Genomic DNA, 16,189 nt, shown 5'->3' on the forward strand with positions numbered 1-16,189 from the left:
CCAGGGTAAGCAGAACTTTTGTTACATTTTGTACACAATATACTAAAATAATTTGGGAAAGACTATTTGTTAATCTAAGTATATTTTCATCTAGATACTTAGAACTTCAAATGTGTTCTCAGTATAAAAAAAATCACTAAAATTCTTTTAAAAAAGTTTTGAATCATTTCATTTATGCAGAAAAAAAAGAGTTTTGATATAAATGCAGAAACATATCGAATCAAAAACTGTATATCTAAGAAAGAAAACTTTTCTAGCCAGAAGCTATTTCAGATATTGCGAAATGATAACATTTTACGAAAAGAAAATGGTTTCGTTTTTTTTTCTTTTTATCCTTTGACCAAAACCTTGAAGTTAGGTATAGCATATGAGCAAATAAAAAATAAATAAAAATATGCATTCGGTAGTTAAGTATAACTTTTGATGGAACTTTGTTTTTATACTTACAGTATTCGTACAAATGGAATCTTTTCAATATTTTTTTTAGTAAAGGTTTAAAAATATCTTATTTATAAAGAAATAACCAAAGTTCCTTAAATGTATATGGCAAAGGAAAAATGTGTTAATTTTTTTCATAATAACTTTGTTCCTAGTATTTATTAAATATAGTATTAATGTGTAAATAGTTACGCAACTTTTTCTTTCTTAAGTATCAATCTAAAAAAAAAAAAAGAAACAACAACAACAACATCGGCTTAATGACGCACCATAATACACTGAAGAGCCAAAAGAAACTGGTATACCTGCCTAATATCGTGTAGGGCCCCCGCGAGCACGCAGAAGTGCCGCAACACGACGCGGCATGGATTCGATCAATGTGTGAAGTAGTGCTGGAGATAATTGACACCATGAATCCTGCAGGGCTGTCCATAAACCAGTGGGAGTAAGAGGGGGTGAGGATATCTTCTGAATATCACGTTGCAAGGCATCCTAAATATGTTCCATAATGTTCATGTCTGGGGATTTTGGTGGTCAGCGGAAGTGTCTAAATTCAGAAGAGTGCTCTTGGATCCACTCCCAAACATGAACATTATTGAACATAGTTGGGATGTCTTGCAGTGTGATGTTCAGTAGATATCCCCACCCCCTCTTACTCCTACTGGTTTATGGACAGCCCTGCAGGATTCATGGTGTCAATTATCTCCAGCACTACTTCACACATTGGTCGAATCCATGCCGCGTCGTGTTGCGGCACTTCTGCGTGCTCGCGGGGGCCCTACACGATATTAGGCGGGTATACCAGCTTTTTTGGCTCTTCAGTGTATGTATATTTTGAATCTTACATTAACCATACATAACACCTTACCTTAACTATTTGATAGATACTTTGTTCCATAATAAGGTACAAATTTGCTGCGAACGTAATAAGGTGCTAAATTAAAGCATGTTTCTATTCATGTTGAATCAAAGTATTAAGATCGAAGTTATTGATTATTATTAAGATCGTATTATGTATGAAAATGCTTTTAATGTGAAAATAGTATTATCGGTAATATTGAGTGTGATTATCGTATTATTGATTTTATTGATACTTATAATAGTAATCTCTATAGTGTTACATGCGTTAGCAATATTATCTATAGTATTGTGTGTAATATTAATATGATAGATATTATTGAGTATGATACTAACATTGTGATAGTACTGGGTGCTGTAATAGTATTAAAGATAGTATTGAGTATGATACTAACATTGTGATAGTACTGGGTGCTGTAATAGTATTAAAGATAGTATTGAGTATGATTATAATATTATCACTAGTATTGAGGGTGAAAGTAGCATAAATAGTATTATTAATAGTATTGAACATGAAAATAACTGAAATCAATGAATATTTTAATTTTTTGCAAATTTTTATGGTTAAAAATAATGAGATTTTCGAGTAATTTTTCAAAACTTAAAAGGATTAGATGAAAAACATTTATTTATTTTCACAAAACTGTAGGCATTTTTTTATATCAACATTTCCAACATCCTCATAATTAGCTGTAAAAAAAGAGAAAAAAACAGTGTCAGGAATAACTGTTGCATCCCTGACTGTTAGTTTGTGTTGCTATAAGAATAGCAAATTATCTCCTAAAATGCTCCATTTCGGATGAATACAGATATATTGAAACACAGCCTTAACTGCATCGAGCTGTGTTTTCTTACGTTTACTTACCAGTTGAAACTCAGGTCAACTACAGAAAAGTAGCATAAGGAATTAATGCACTGCTTTCACATTTGCTTTCAAATTTAAATATGACTTTAAACTTCTATTACAAGAACTTCTTAGCAATACAACTAGCTTTTTTTTCAAACTTAATTTGTTAATTTTGCGCAGAAATAAACATAGCTATCTTAAATTTAAAAAGCTAATTATTACAAAAAAATAATTGGTTATTAATGATTATTTCGCTTAGAATATATACCTAGAATAGTAAAGAGAGATTTCGCCTGTGAAAGATACTTTATCTATCCCTCCAGCTCCATGAGTGATTGATAAGTCTAAGTCTATGAGGGAATTTTTCTTTCGATTTTTTTTCTGTAAATGCAAGAAGTTTGGCTCTCAGCAAATCATTAATAGTAATTTTCCCATTTCGTTAGATGCAGGGGCACTAATTTATATCACTTATTAAATAAGCATCGCCTAATATTAATAACTATTTTAAAATCAGATTTAATATTTTCAACGATTTTCAGACAAAATATTTTATGGCTGCTCTAAAAAATGCATAAAACTCTACACAGAACAAATTCAAAAGTTTTCAGACATGTATTTATACTTTAGAAAAATATCGGTATGTCCTTTTCCTTTGAGCAAACATCCTGTGACATTCTGCTTTCGTTTTGATTCCTCAGATTGTATTCTTATTCACTTCTATATTGGTAGAACAAAAATAAAATAGCTATTCAAATCAGCAATATATATGAATAACGCATAAGGATATGAACGAATATTTTGTCAAAGTCGCATCTGGGATGTATATTAGGAAAAAAAACCTATTATGACGCAAGAAAATTTACTTACGGCTCTCTCAAAGAATGTAATTTGCTTGTACTATATTTGTAAGCTTCTAATAACCATATGGGAATTGTTTTTTGTAAATACAATTACCATACTTCCTGGTTATAATATTTTTGGTACAAAACATATAATTCTGGTTAATAAAAGCAAAATATATGATATTTCAACCATTCATTTGGTAATTTTCCATTTGTATGGTAACGGTTTACCAGAAATTCTAATTTGCAAAATCATTCTTCTTATTACCCCACGTTTATTAAAAAATACAAAACTGAAAACTAAATTTTTATCGAATAAATTGTTTTTACGTTATATTCTAAGGTACCATAATAAAGTTACCAAATTTTCCGCCTTAAACAAATTTTATCATAGATTATAAAACCCCATTTTATTGTTGACTTTACCAAAATCATTAACAAAGTGCTTTCAGAAAACTTGCCAAACATTTTAGTACTCCCATAGCTCCAGGAACATGGTAAATTTTGCATTATTCTGGTAATTTTGACAATACTTTTTTAATGCATAAATGCTGACGAAAGTTTTAAAATTAAAAAAAAAGGATTAAGCACCATCATTGAGGCTAACTTAAATCATTCTGCTGATTTCAGTGGCAATGTTTTGAGTTTGACTCCTAATTTCCATTATATTAGCTACACGTCTTAGTGAAACATTAGATCTCCTTTTTTAAAACTCTAGTTAGTTTATGGTAATCGCAGAAGCTTTTACTTATATTTAAGATAATTTCATCTCAAAGGCATGCGTTTCATTATTTTAATCACCAAACTTGTATTTTTTAAGTTTTTGATTATTAATTTGCAAATATAATGAAAAATAATTCTGTCATTGTTGATTATTACTTCATTGTGATGATGTTTCAGTTTTTGACTCTTTTTGCGATATTAAATTCAGTGTTGCTTTCTATGTGGAGTAAAAAATACTACCATACTCTTTTTCACAAATTTATAGATGTGGATATTCAGGATAGTGTTGCTACGGTACAGCTTGCACAGTTTTGCGTTATATAAAATATACGTTGGGAAACTATATTTTTCTACCAAGCTTGAAATATGAATCACGCATTTATTTAAACATCTCACATTCTTAAATGCTAATTGACAGTCCAGAACATTAAATCTACAAGAAAACATAATTTTTTTAAGTTTTTCTGTTTACTGCTATTTGATAAGAGAAGTAAGCACACATTTTTTTAGCTTTCTCATATTCAGTTATGTTATCGCTTCAATAATACTGTGGGTTGCACTTCGGCTAAATGTTGACAGTAGTGTGAGCATTTTTTACACCCCTCACTCTGAGAATTTATTATTTTTATTATTTTCTTTAATATTACTGTTTGACCCATGGTGACTTCGGAGGTAAAGCATTTAACCGTCAGATGTGATGACGCAGGTTCGAATTTCAGTGGTGACTGGATAATAGGAATTCTGCTCCTGGTTCGCACCAACCACTGAGGTGATGTAAAATATCTTCAGTGGTAAACGGATCATGGATGAGAAACCTCTTGCCTCAGAGCTAACCGAGAAAAGGTTTTCAGGATTTTTGCTCGATGTCACGGAAATGCTGGTTAGTTCCATCAAAAGGTCCGCCACGAATTCTAGTTTATCCCAATGCATTATCCATGAGTTCCCTTGTCTTCTGGAAGGGGTAAACAATTACAGATTCAACATTGATAGTCGTTAACTCAGAATTCAGTCGGCCGTTCAACGCTGGTTTTAAAAATTGCGCAAAGCCGCTTTATCCTTAATTGTGAGAATTTTAACAAATCATCATGTATTTTCTTTTCTTGAAATTTGATTGCATAATTTAATTTTCATGCTTAAATAGTGGCTTTAGAAAAATAAACCCTTTGAAAATGTTTGAAGAAACCTAAAGGAATATTAACAAAGGAATAAGGAAAGAATATTAGGAATAGTTAAAGAATATAAAAGGTCACAGAAGGAAATAAAAATATTCCTTCCGTTGGTTGATCGACTTTCCCTTCCGTAATTGACATAGAATTACTTTACTTTAGTTTGTTGTTAACTTTAATTTTATAGATGATTAATAAAATTTTAGGAAAATATTTTTTTTAATTAGGAATACATAATTATAAATATTTTTGAAGAATTTTGGGAAATAAAATCAGAATTATCTTTGCTTTTTTACACAGTTGCAACTTTTTTCTCATATGTACATTCAAAAATGAATTTCCCTCTCTGTTTTGAATTCCCATTGCCCGCTGTTTTAAATATTATCCATTCAACTCTCGTTTCCTTATTCTTTGAGTTTTTATCCTCTCCTTTCATCCCTTTTCTAACCAACTGAAACCAGTTCTTTGCTCAGTTGGCTTGTAACAGAGAATCCTTGCAGAATATTAAAAAAATGATTTTAGTTTGGGGATAAAAAAAAGTAAAGAAAAAGGAGATTCTTGCGAGAGTTCTATAATTAGTTTAGAATATTTGAATATCTATATCATAAATAAACAATTACACTTCATTGTTATTTTACCAAAAATTTATGCATGCATAATTATCTTAATTTTTGTTTTAAATTTTTAAAAGTAAGGTACGCAACCAAATTATCTTTCAATTATATTTTAATCAGAAGCTTTGTGAGTCTAACTAACTTCATACCCTATCTATATTACTAATATATTTCTACCTAAATTATTATTTAAATATATTAATGAGTTTTAAACCAGTAATGATCGTACAAAGGAATTATAGAAGAAGAATTGATCTGCACGTAAAAAGAATTGATTTTTTTTACAACCAAGCAATTCATCGCAACATGCCCTACATTTAAAAAAAAGTTTAAGGAGAATTTCTTTTTGATATGAAATGATTAACTCTTCCAAATTCATATTTGAATTTAAAAAAAAATTTTTTTTTTTTCAAATTCCCTTAAGGAATACATTGAAAAAATTATTCAGCATCCTAATATTCCTCAGCTAAAGACTAAGTTATTTATTAACACGTAATGCTTAAAGGAAGAAATAATGCAATCTAGAATAAAAGGAATGATGCGAAAGCTTATTTATTTCAATAATCAGAACTTTATTTATTCAAATTGTTATTTATTAGACTAGAAAAACTTTATAATTAATTGAGCAAATAAAAATTCTAGAAATGTATGTTTCCAATGTTTTCCAGGCATATTCGACTGTTGTTTAACTATGAATATTTGTGCGATGTAAACCCGATCTGAATTAGTGTAAGATTCGTTATTGTAAGTATAGGGTAAAAACAATCCCCTGAAGGGTTTTGTTTTAAGTACATAAAGCAAAATATATAATATTCTATTACATTTGAATTCATGTATCAAATCACTGAAGTCGTAAATTTTAATAACTTATTTTGACTTGGTAATCATGTGTTAGAAAAATGTTGCATAAATTAGATAAAAATATTTTAATACATTTAATCTTTACTTAGTATTTCTTTACGAATGAGGATGTTTATTTTTTTACACCACAAGTATTAATGTATTCAAATCTTGGAATTCTTGAAAAAATTAAGCAATTGACCATATTAAGACTTGTATTTAACAACGCTGCAGAAATTTGAATAATTTTGTGGTTCATAATAGCGATATGTATGACAATCTTAGCATGAAAAAATCATTCTAATAACGCACAATGATTGAGATCAGTTATCAGACGGCAATTATGAACGAATATAGTTCGAAATAGGGGTAACTTTAAGAAGTGCTAAATTGAAATTGGATTCCATCTATTTACTTCCAAATTCCCTAGAGCGTGTTCCCTCAGCAAGTTCTCTTTAAATCTAAAGAAACTCCTCAGTTCAGTAAAGAAATTTCCCGAAATTAGTTTTTGATTCCCTCTCTTTGTCCATTTGATTGTGTTTTAATTGAAAGTTCTAAAACTTTTCTATATTTTAAGGATTTTTCTTTTGAAAAGTGTGCACACAATCTGCTGTTATTAATAATTGAACTGCCTAAATTGAATCATAAAATCTTTATATCAAGAGTAAGATTAAACTTGGTTCAAAGATTTCTGCAGGGTAGTAAATTAAACATCTTATATATTTTAAGTAGTTCATGCTCATAAATGCTTACTAGGTAAAAAAATAATTCAGTTATCTTTTTAATGAATCATAAATCTCATTTTCAAACTCGATTGATGGCAATGATTTTACGTAGCAATTTCAGAAAAACTGGTTTATTGTGTAATGCAAATACTTCCAAACGAATGACCCTTATAATGTGCTATAAATATTCCTTATAATGTTATTCCAATTCTAAGAATATTACATATTTTCATATTTACAATTATAAGTATCAGAAATAAATTTTAAAACCTAATTTATTATTAATATTCTAATTTTTTTGCAAAAAGAACTTACAAAATCTGAACTGATGCAGATATTGACTAAATTATCACTACAATTCGTTTCATAAAAAACAAAAATATAAAAAAAGTCAAGTTTTTCTAAGATTACGGAAAACAAACCGTTTTTTTTTCGTGACATTCATTTTAAAGTAGATTGGAACATCAAGAGAACTTTTAAAGCAAAATCATTTTAACTTCTGAAATTGATCACAAAAAACTCATCAACAACAAAGCCAGGTGTTTTTTGAATCTATGGAGAAGACCGAAAAAAAATGTGAGACTAAATCAAAAAAAAATCAAATGGATTGGTAGAAAATACTAATTTCCAACCGGTAAAAAATTATACCCACTATCAAATACTAATCTTTACGAACATATAATTATTTTCACGTTAGCTATTGTCTCCCAAATAGATCCTATTATAAAGCATTATAAGAAACTTGATATATGTTTTGAACTTTTTTAGACATCAGTAAACTTTTTAAAGTACTTAATGTGTAAATTCAGTTTCTTATAACTTATAAAGTAATTTTTATAACCTACTTTTTCATAATACATAATAAATAAATAAATAAAAATTAATACATGAGGAATAGATTTATATGTAGTGATAAATAATATCGATGACCATCTAATTTTAAATTGTTTTAAGCATATAATAGTTTTTCGAATATTTCATTCAGTATATTGTGCTTGCAAAAAACTAATATTTAACAAATAATCTAAATCCTAACATTTTACAATCCTATTACTTGTATATAATTAAATGTAAGCCTTATTAGTAATTAAATATTGACATATATTAAATACTGATTTAAATAGAGCCTTTCATTATACGTAGAAAGAAATTTAGAAACTAAATCATTACGTTTTAAAATCATTATTAAGTTTGGTTTATTTGGTATATATTTTGATATATATTTTTAAATTTGTTTTTTTTATTTTATCAAAAAAAATTGAAATTAAATGATCTTTAAATGAGTATGTAGATACAGTTTTGGTAATTCTATCATTTACTATGGATGGATATATGGTAAATATTTTTTCTATTGAGACTTGAGAAAGATTGTGATAAATTCGTGATTAGAACTTTAAAACAATTTAAAGGTTTATGATTATATTTTTTTCTTAAGAATTGAGCATTGTTATTTCCAAATCAATGAACAGTTTCTAATTTACCAACAGAATGCACAAAACTTTATTTATCATTTTTTTTTACCTTTAAAAGAAGAAGAAAACACTAAACTATTGTCAATTTTTAATCTTTTATAAAGTCAGTGCTGACAAGAAGTTTCAGTTTTTATATAGATCTGATATCATTGAGATTTAAAAAAGAGACGAAAAACTAAAGTTGCTAACATATAAATGAAACAATTACCACAAAATGCCCCAACACCATGTGCCTACTTTAACCCCAAGAAAATATATAAGTTTGTTAAAATTTAAAGCAGATAAGTTGAAACTGCTTCGAGCAAAAGTTAATGTGATAACATGTTAAAAGCATTATCATTTAAAGCATGTCACCTTTAGTTGATATTCTGAAAAATCAATATGTTAATAACAGGGTAAAGAAAAAAATTGAAAGTTACTTTTGCAACTTAAAATCTTCCTTTACAAAGTCTTATTAAAGTATTCATAGGGTGATATTGGAACTGCACATGGATGTGTACGCAAGTGTTGCCAATATATGATATCTCACAGAAGAAATTTGAACGTTATTCAAAATTTCCACTTCTGCCCCATATCCTCACAACTCGTCTCACTTTAAATGAAAAACAAAGAAAAGGGTAGCCATATTTACTCTCTTCTCTTCTATATTTATTTAAAATCGATAAATAAAAGCAAATAAAAGAGGTGTAATGCAATTTTAAGTTTGGTTTATTCTTTCTGATAACTGGTGTGATGCATTTGCTCTCTTTCACATAAACAAATTAAATAAATACAGTCTTGGGCATTTGGTGGAAAACAATAATGTTAAGAAAATAATACTTCGAATACAATGGTTTATGCAACAATGGAAGGATGATTTCTAGTTAACTGCAGTTATTGTTAATGGTAGAAAATGAAATTACATTGGCGTTGTTTTTCGATTATAAACGACTAGATTCTTGTTTATGAATAGAATTCCTTTATTCCTTATTGTCTCTTTTGTGTTATGTGATTTCTTAGAAATATCTAATATTTCGTGGTCTTTTTTGAGATTTAAGGATAAGTTAATGATGCTGCTCTGCGTCTTTGAACGTATCTCATATATTTTTCAAGTTCTTAGATATTACTAGAAATATTGTTTATTACCCAAGACAAAATTCTTGATGGTACCATCAAAGAATTATGAAGGTTTATGTTGGTTTAAGTAAGATTCTTGATGGTCCAACACATGTTGATGGTTACCATCATACAACAATTTCCATCTAGTTTTGATGGTTTTTGATGGCCAAACAAATTTCCATTATTTCAAAATGGAAAATGTTGCTTTATGTTATGATGGTAAACCATCAAGCAATGTTTGATTTTTGATGGACCTATATAAGCCATCATATTTTGATAGCAGATGTTGTTTTACCAATATAATGGTCAACCAACAAGTAATGGTTTTTTTTGTTGGACTAACAACAACCATCAAAATATGGTGGAAGATGCTGTATGGCTATTTTGATGGTCCACCAACAAGATGTGTTTATTAATGTTGGACCAACAACAATCATTAAAATATGATGGAAGATATTGTTTTACTATTATAATGGTTCAACCATCGTATTATGTTTAGTATTGCTGGACCAACAGCAACCATCAAATTAAGACGGAACATGTTGTGTTAGTACTTTAATGGTTCAACCACCATGTTATGTTTGTTGTTTATAAAGTACCCCTAAATTGTGAATATTTGAAAGGTAAAGACATTTTCGCTTGAAGAAACAAGAGCTTCAGTTCTTGATTGTAAAATACAGTTGAGGGAATTTACACTTCTGGTTTTAACATGCTTCTAATAATATTATTTTTCCTTCTTAGTCTTCTTGAGGTATCTACTTTGTAACTTACAGAGCTGCATTACTGCATTAATCTTAACATTAAAGAACATTCTGGAAATTAGTATGTAAAACATAAAATAAAAATCAATAAACTTCAGGTTTATACATTTATAGATGATGTTTAAAGAATACTTTTTCTTGTTATGTGATTTAGTTGCTTCAACAAAATGGAACAGATAGAATGACTGTAGAAAATTGATTTTTTATAAAGTAGTGATGTTTTCAGTAGGAAAATTTATTGATGAATTTCAACTCTCTAAGCTTCTTTTAGCATCAAAATTAGGAAATTAAGTTGCGTTAAAAGTATTCCAAACTATTTTGAAAATTAAATACAAAATATGTTGATCATTTTTAAAGAACCATTTTTACTGCGGCATTTTTTTTAATTCTTTTATTTTTATATCTTGATTACTAATTTAAATATATAATTTTTAAGAATGAGAGTTACGAAATAAGTAAGCAAAAATATGACAAACATACTCCAGAATAATAATACCCATTATTAAAGAACAAGCAATAAATTTGAAATATAGAAAGAAAAGAAAAGCGTTTAAAAACCTGTAACTATACATTAGTAAATATTCCAGTAGAGAATGTCCCAATTTATTTTCTAATAAACCAATCCGTCTATTTTTTGTAATATGCGAGTTATTTTCCCAATTTATGGAAGAGGGTGGGGTGAGACTGGGTACCTCGATTGTGTCAAAATTAGTTCTATTTTCCAGCAGAGAAACTCTATCTAGTTGAAAGGAATGATCTACCATTTTGGCGTCTTATTGTTATAGATAAATTTGTTTAACTATGACAACATCCTAATGTACTTTAATTTTTCAGCTAGACTTTCATATTGTTCACTACAGCTTTAAAAACTATTTGTCTATTTTCTTATACGTTTACTAAAGAGTCATACCTGAACTAACAAAAAAAAGTTAATGCAACAATACCACTTTTTTACTATGTTTCGATAAAATATGGTTTCAAGCTAAGACCAGCTACTACCCGGTATTTCTTCAACTTTATCAGAGTCTATACTGGGCCCTCGAAAGCTGCAGTGCACTAGAGGAAGATCACATATGCATCACATGCAAGCTTTATGCATAATTTTTTTGAATTTTAATATAAAATGGAAATGTCCGCTTATTTTTCGCTGAAATTTTAGTATTTCTAAACTTCTCATCGAGATAACATGTGAACTCGGTCTTTCCTCACTAATTGGACCAGGTGTTCTGACTTTGTCTAGAAAAAAATATTTATAAAAAAGTGGTAAATTTCTGACTTTACAAGATTGATATATTGTACACAACTCAACAATAGGCATTTTACTTATTGAAAGTTTTTGTCACATTTTTTATAAAACTTATTTACCTATTTATTATATTCGAAACTCTCATATTTTTTTATTTATTAAAGTGCGTTTGCAATATTTGAAGCAACTATTTGAATGAAAGATTTTAAGTCAAAAATAGCCTATGAAAAAGCACTAGTTGGAATAAAATATTTAAATGGCATATTTTCGAAAAATTTATTTCTTTTCATTTAGATAGATTGCAAAGAGCTGTTCGAAATAGAAATATAGGACGTCTGGAATAGTCTATGGAAATTACTAGTCATAATATAATATTTAAATGACGTATTTTCGACAAGTTTATTTTGTTTTCGCCCGGTGGCTGAGCGGTAGCCTTTCGCACTGTCGAGCCACAGGTCCCTGGTTCGATCCTCGGGCTGGGCAAGGTTGACTAAGCCTTTCATCCCTTCAGTGGGTCGATAAATGAGTACCAAGCAGGCTTGGGAACTAAACACTGGGGGTTCCGCGTTCGGCTGATCACCTGACCGGAACATCTGCTCCTGAACCCCAGAGCCCAAGATCAAGAAAACTGAGATGGGCACAGTAGGTTTTGGCCCTCTTAGGCTGCAGCGCCGCTGAGTTTTTTGGTTTTTTATTTTGTTTAAAATACCAATTTATTTTGTTAAATTACATGAAAAATCTAAAGAGAACATCTGAATTCTAAGAGTTATCTGAAGTTTAAAAAGGCCTATAAAAAACACTATTTGGGTTATAGTATTTAAACGAAGTATTTGTGACAAATTAATTTTTTTATATAAGCATTTATTGTGATTCATTGCGTGAAAAATCAAAAGAGCTATACTAAATATAAAAATTGGTTGTTTAAAATAGCCAATGAAAAATACTAGTTGGAATACAAAATTTAAATGACGTATTTTTGACAAATTTATTTTGTAAAATAGCTATTTCTTTTGATAGATTGCGTGAAGAATCTAAAGAACTGAAGTAAATAGAGATATTGGAAGTCTAAAATTAAGTATTAGGCTTATTTTATAGTTTTTCGATGTACGTTACTCTTTTGGGGAACATAAAACAAACATACGTTTAAATTCTTAACGGTACTCCCATTTCTCAGTCCTCGAATAAAATTCTGCTCCTCGGAATTGTTTCAGAGAGGTTATAAATTTGAAATGAACGAGATCATGCTCAGTAAATTTTCTCACTATATCCCGCTTTCTTTTGTTTAAATAAACTCTACTACAAGTGCTTCACATGTTTTTTCTTATTCTTTAAAATAGTATAAAAATTACTTATTTTCTTGCAAGTGTTTTAATTATCACTCAGTTCAAAACAGTGGTTTATTATTGTGCAATGGCATTGATTCCTTTATTTATACTTTTGAGTTATAAAACACGACCATAGTATACACCTGATGTTATTTTATTTACTATTTCAGAACATTAAGACCTATCTAAAAAGATTGGTATTCCTAAGAACATCATATTTGTTTTTTAGTTAAACTAATATACTTGCTGGTGAAATTAGCACTTTTCTAGCTGGGAATTTCTAAAATATCTAATCTTACGAAAAGTTTACAATTTTGCACTCATGCCCAAAAACTACCTGACAATTTTTAATATTTTCATTCGTTACATTTTATATCTCTACAAATTTTATAGTTAATTTAAATATAGTTGATAATGATTTTAATCAGTGTGTATTTCTGAATTCGTACTAAGGACGGGTAAAGTCAATTTTCTTCTCTCTTGAATTAGGGCTTACATATTAAAGTGCTTCAAATAATTAGTGTTGACAACTAAATTGCCTTTATTGAAAAACAAAATTTTATTACAAACTGTGTATCGACAATATAATCTTAAAAATAAAAAGTGAATTATTTACGATTCAAAAATACGCATTAAAAATATCAATTTAATACCGAGTTATTCTGAACGCAATCCACTGTTTGCAGCTTTATAAGACAAAAATATCTGGTGATCGATTTATTTCTAGACTTTAATTATAAATATGGTAGAGTCGCATGTTGGAACCAGCTCATTCGCCTACTTGAATTCAGCACTTCGTTATTCCACATTGTTTTTCGCCTTTCCATTAGTTCTGCTGCATTTCACAGCATTGTTCTGCTTCCATAGTAGTGGTATTTTGAAAACAATTTAAAAAAATGGGGTGAAAATCGTGCACGTACTCTGCACTTTTGCTGCTCTCTTTTTATGCTATATTCACTTACACAAAACTCACCGCTTCATGGTTCCCTGATGTCATGGCTGCCTTTTGCAGCATTTACATTTTTATTTGAGTTGATACATTTCTATGAAAAATGATAGTTTTGTTTTATAAAAGTTTAACATAAGTACAGTTTACTTTTAATTTTAACATAAGTGTAGTAACTATTTTAATATTAGCATCAGAAATCACTGTAATCAGTGGGGGTACATAATTCCGTATTTACTACGACTATTTGAAAAAAGATTTCAGCTTAGAAGATTGAAATACTTTTCTACTCAATCTGAATAAATGCTGCTATAAGTAATATCTGCCACGAAAAAAAGAAGTATCACTCGATATCACGTGTCCCCTCTTGTTTGTCTAAAATAGGCAAATTCTCTAAAGGGTGAAAAAAAAAGAGCCCTCAGAATTTTCTATTTATATCTCATTGCTATTTCTTTTTTCTGAGTGTTATTAGATATTGATCAGAGAATGTGTTTTAAAATGTACACTCCTAGTTTTTAGATAATTTTCTTCGCCACCTTTGAACCAGCTGCACAGAAGAATTTTATTCAAATTTCGCAGCAGTTAAAAAAAGAAGATCTTGAATTAAGAACACATACATAATGAAATTCTTTACAAAAACAACAGCAAAAAAATCTAAAAATTTTGAGTCACTGAGAGGCAATAGGACATCCAAAAATCATCTAGTCCTAACGTCAACAATTTGCGGTGAATGAATAGTTACTAAAGGACACTTAGAAGCATGGAAAGCGATCCAGAATTGGCGAGTTCTTAACAGATAATATGGCCAAAAAGAAAGCCAACCCCCGTTATTAATATTAAATTTTAAATAATTTGGCTACAGCGTAATCATGGCTACAGCGTAATTTGGCTACAGCGTAACAAATCGATTATGAGAATTTAACATCGACCTGTATCAGAAAATCTTTTGCGGTTAAAAAAAGGTAGTATCCTAGAGAAAAATGAAGTTAAAATAGATTTTTATATTTGATTTAGTCGCAATATTAAATTAATGAGTTATACACTTGTATTGCATTTAAAAGGGCAGTTGATTGTTAAGAAAAGAGTAAAAGTATTTATATTAATTTTTTTTTTATTAAATGCGTTTAAACTAAATAGTCGATTTTATTTAATTATAATTGGATTAAGAATACTTAAAAAAATTAAATATATGAAATTAAAGAAATTTTGAAAGTTAGGAAATATCTTATGTCTCTAAAGACATCACACGTATTTGGCATCGTATAAAGGCATCTTGTAATGACGCACGTAATGGCATCAAATTTTTTATTTTTATTCTTAGACTACTTCATTATAAATTTCAAACAAATGTATAAATATAAACAAATATAATATAAAAAAGAAATGCACAATAAAACTTGCAGATGTTATTAAAATAATAATACGCAACTCTACCATAATGAGAGAGCACTCAAAATATATAGAATATAAAAACTGAATTAAATTTACCACACCGCAAAAATGGCTCAGTTTATCTGCAAGCCATCCGGCTCGCAATTATCTTCGTCTTCTCAACCAGACTATAAAACATCCACAAAACCATCAGGGTAAAAGAGAATGAATTGACATTCATAATCATCTCCATACAGCTAAGTGGAAAGAGTAAATTAAAGTCTATTCCACAAAAGGAGAGGAATGAAAGAGAGATAAAGTTCTCTCAAAGATAGGCAAAGAAAAAAAAGGAAAGTTTTACATTTAATAGTTCGTCGAAACAAGGTCTCATAACGTTGAATTTCAGATACAAGTAGAAAGGAATGAGTTCCGTTTATGACTTTTGGAGTTTTCCCAAAAAAGAAAGTATGATTCTTCATATTCAGTTGACTTAAAATAGAACTGTTTCAAAAATGTATTATTGAAGAAATGATAAAAGTTTGAAAATTTCAAATATTTGAATATTCTTTTGAAGACGAAAACGTAACTAATATTGATAGAGGTTTCAGTTCCACAACATATATTTAAGCAGCTAATCGCATTTAATGAAAAAAAGATATAGATTTTTTTATGCTGTGTTTAATTTTGAAAATATAATTAAAAAAACTAGTTTTATTTTTTCTGTTTTGAAAGTAACATTGTTTCATAAAACTGGAACAATAACATTTATATTAGAGAGTAAAGACTCAGTGATATATATTTTAGCAACAAATTAATACTAAGACCTTCCAACTCTAAGAAACTTACAGGGGTTTAAAATCAAAAAATATAAGAAATATATTTAGAATTTTTCGTGAAATTAAATGATCAAATTTGAG

Source organism: Parasteatoda tepidariorum, chromosome 3 (assembly GCF_982258835.1).
Source record: "Parasteatoda tepidariorum strain Cologne lab strain chromosome 3, Ptep-v5.0, whole genome shotgun sequence".
Lineage (NCBI taxonomy): Eukaryota > Metazoa > Arthropoda > Arachnida > Araneae > Theridiidae > Parasteatoda > Parasteatoda tepidariorum.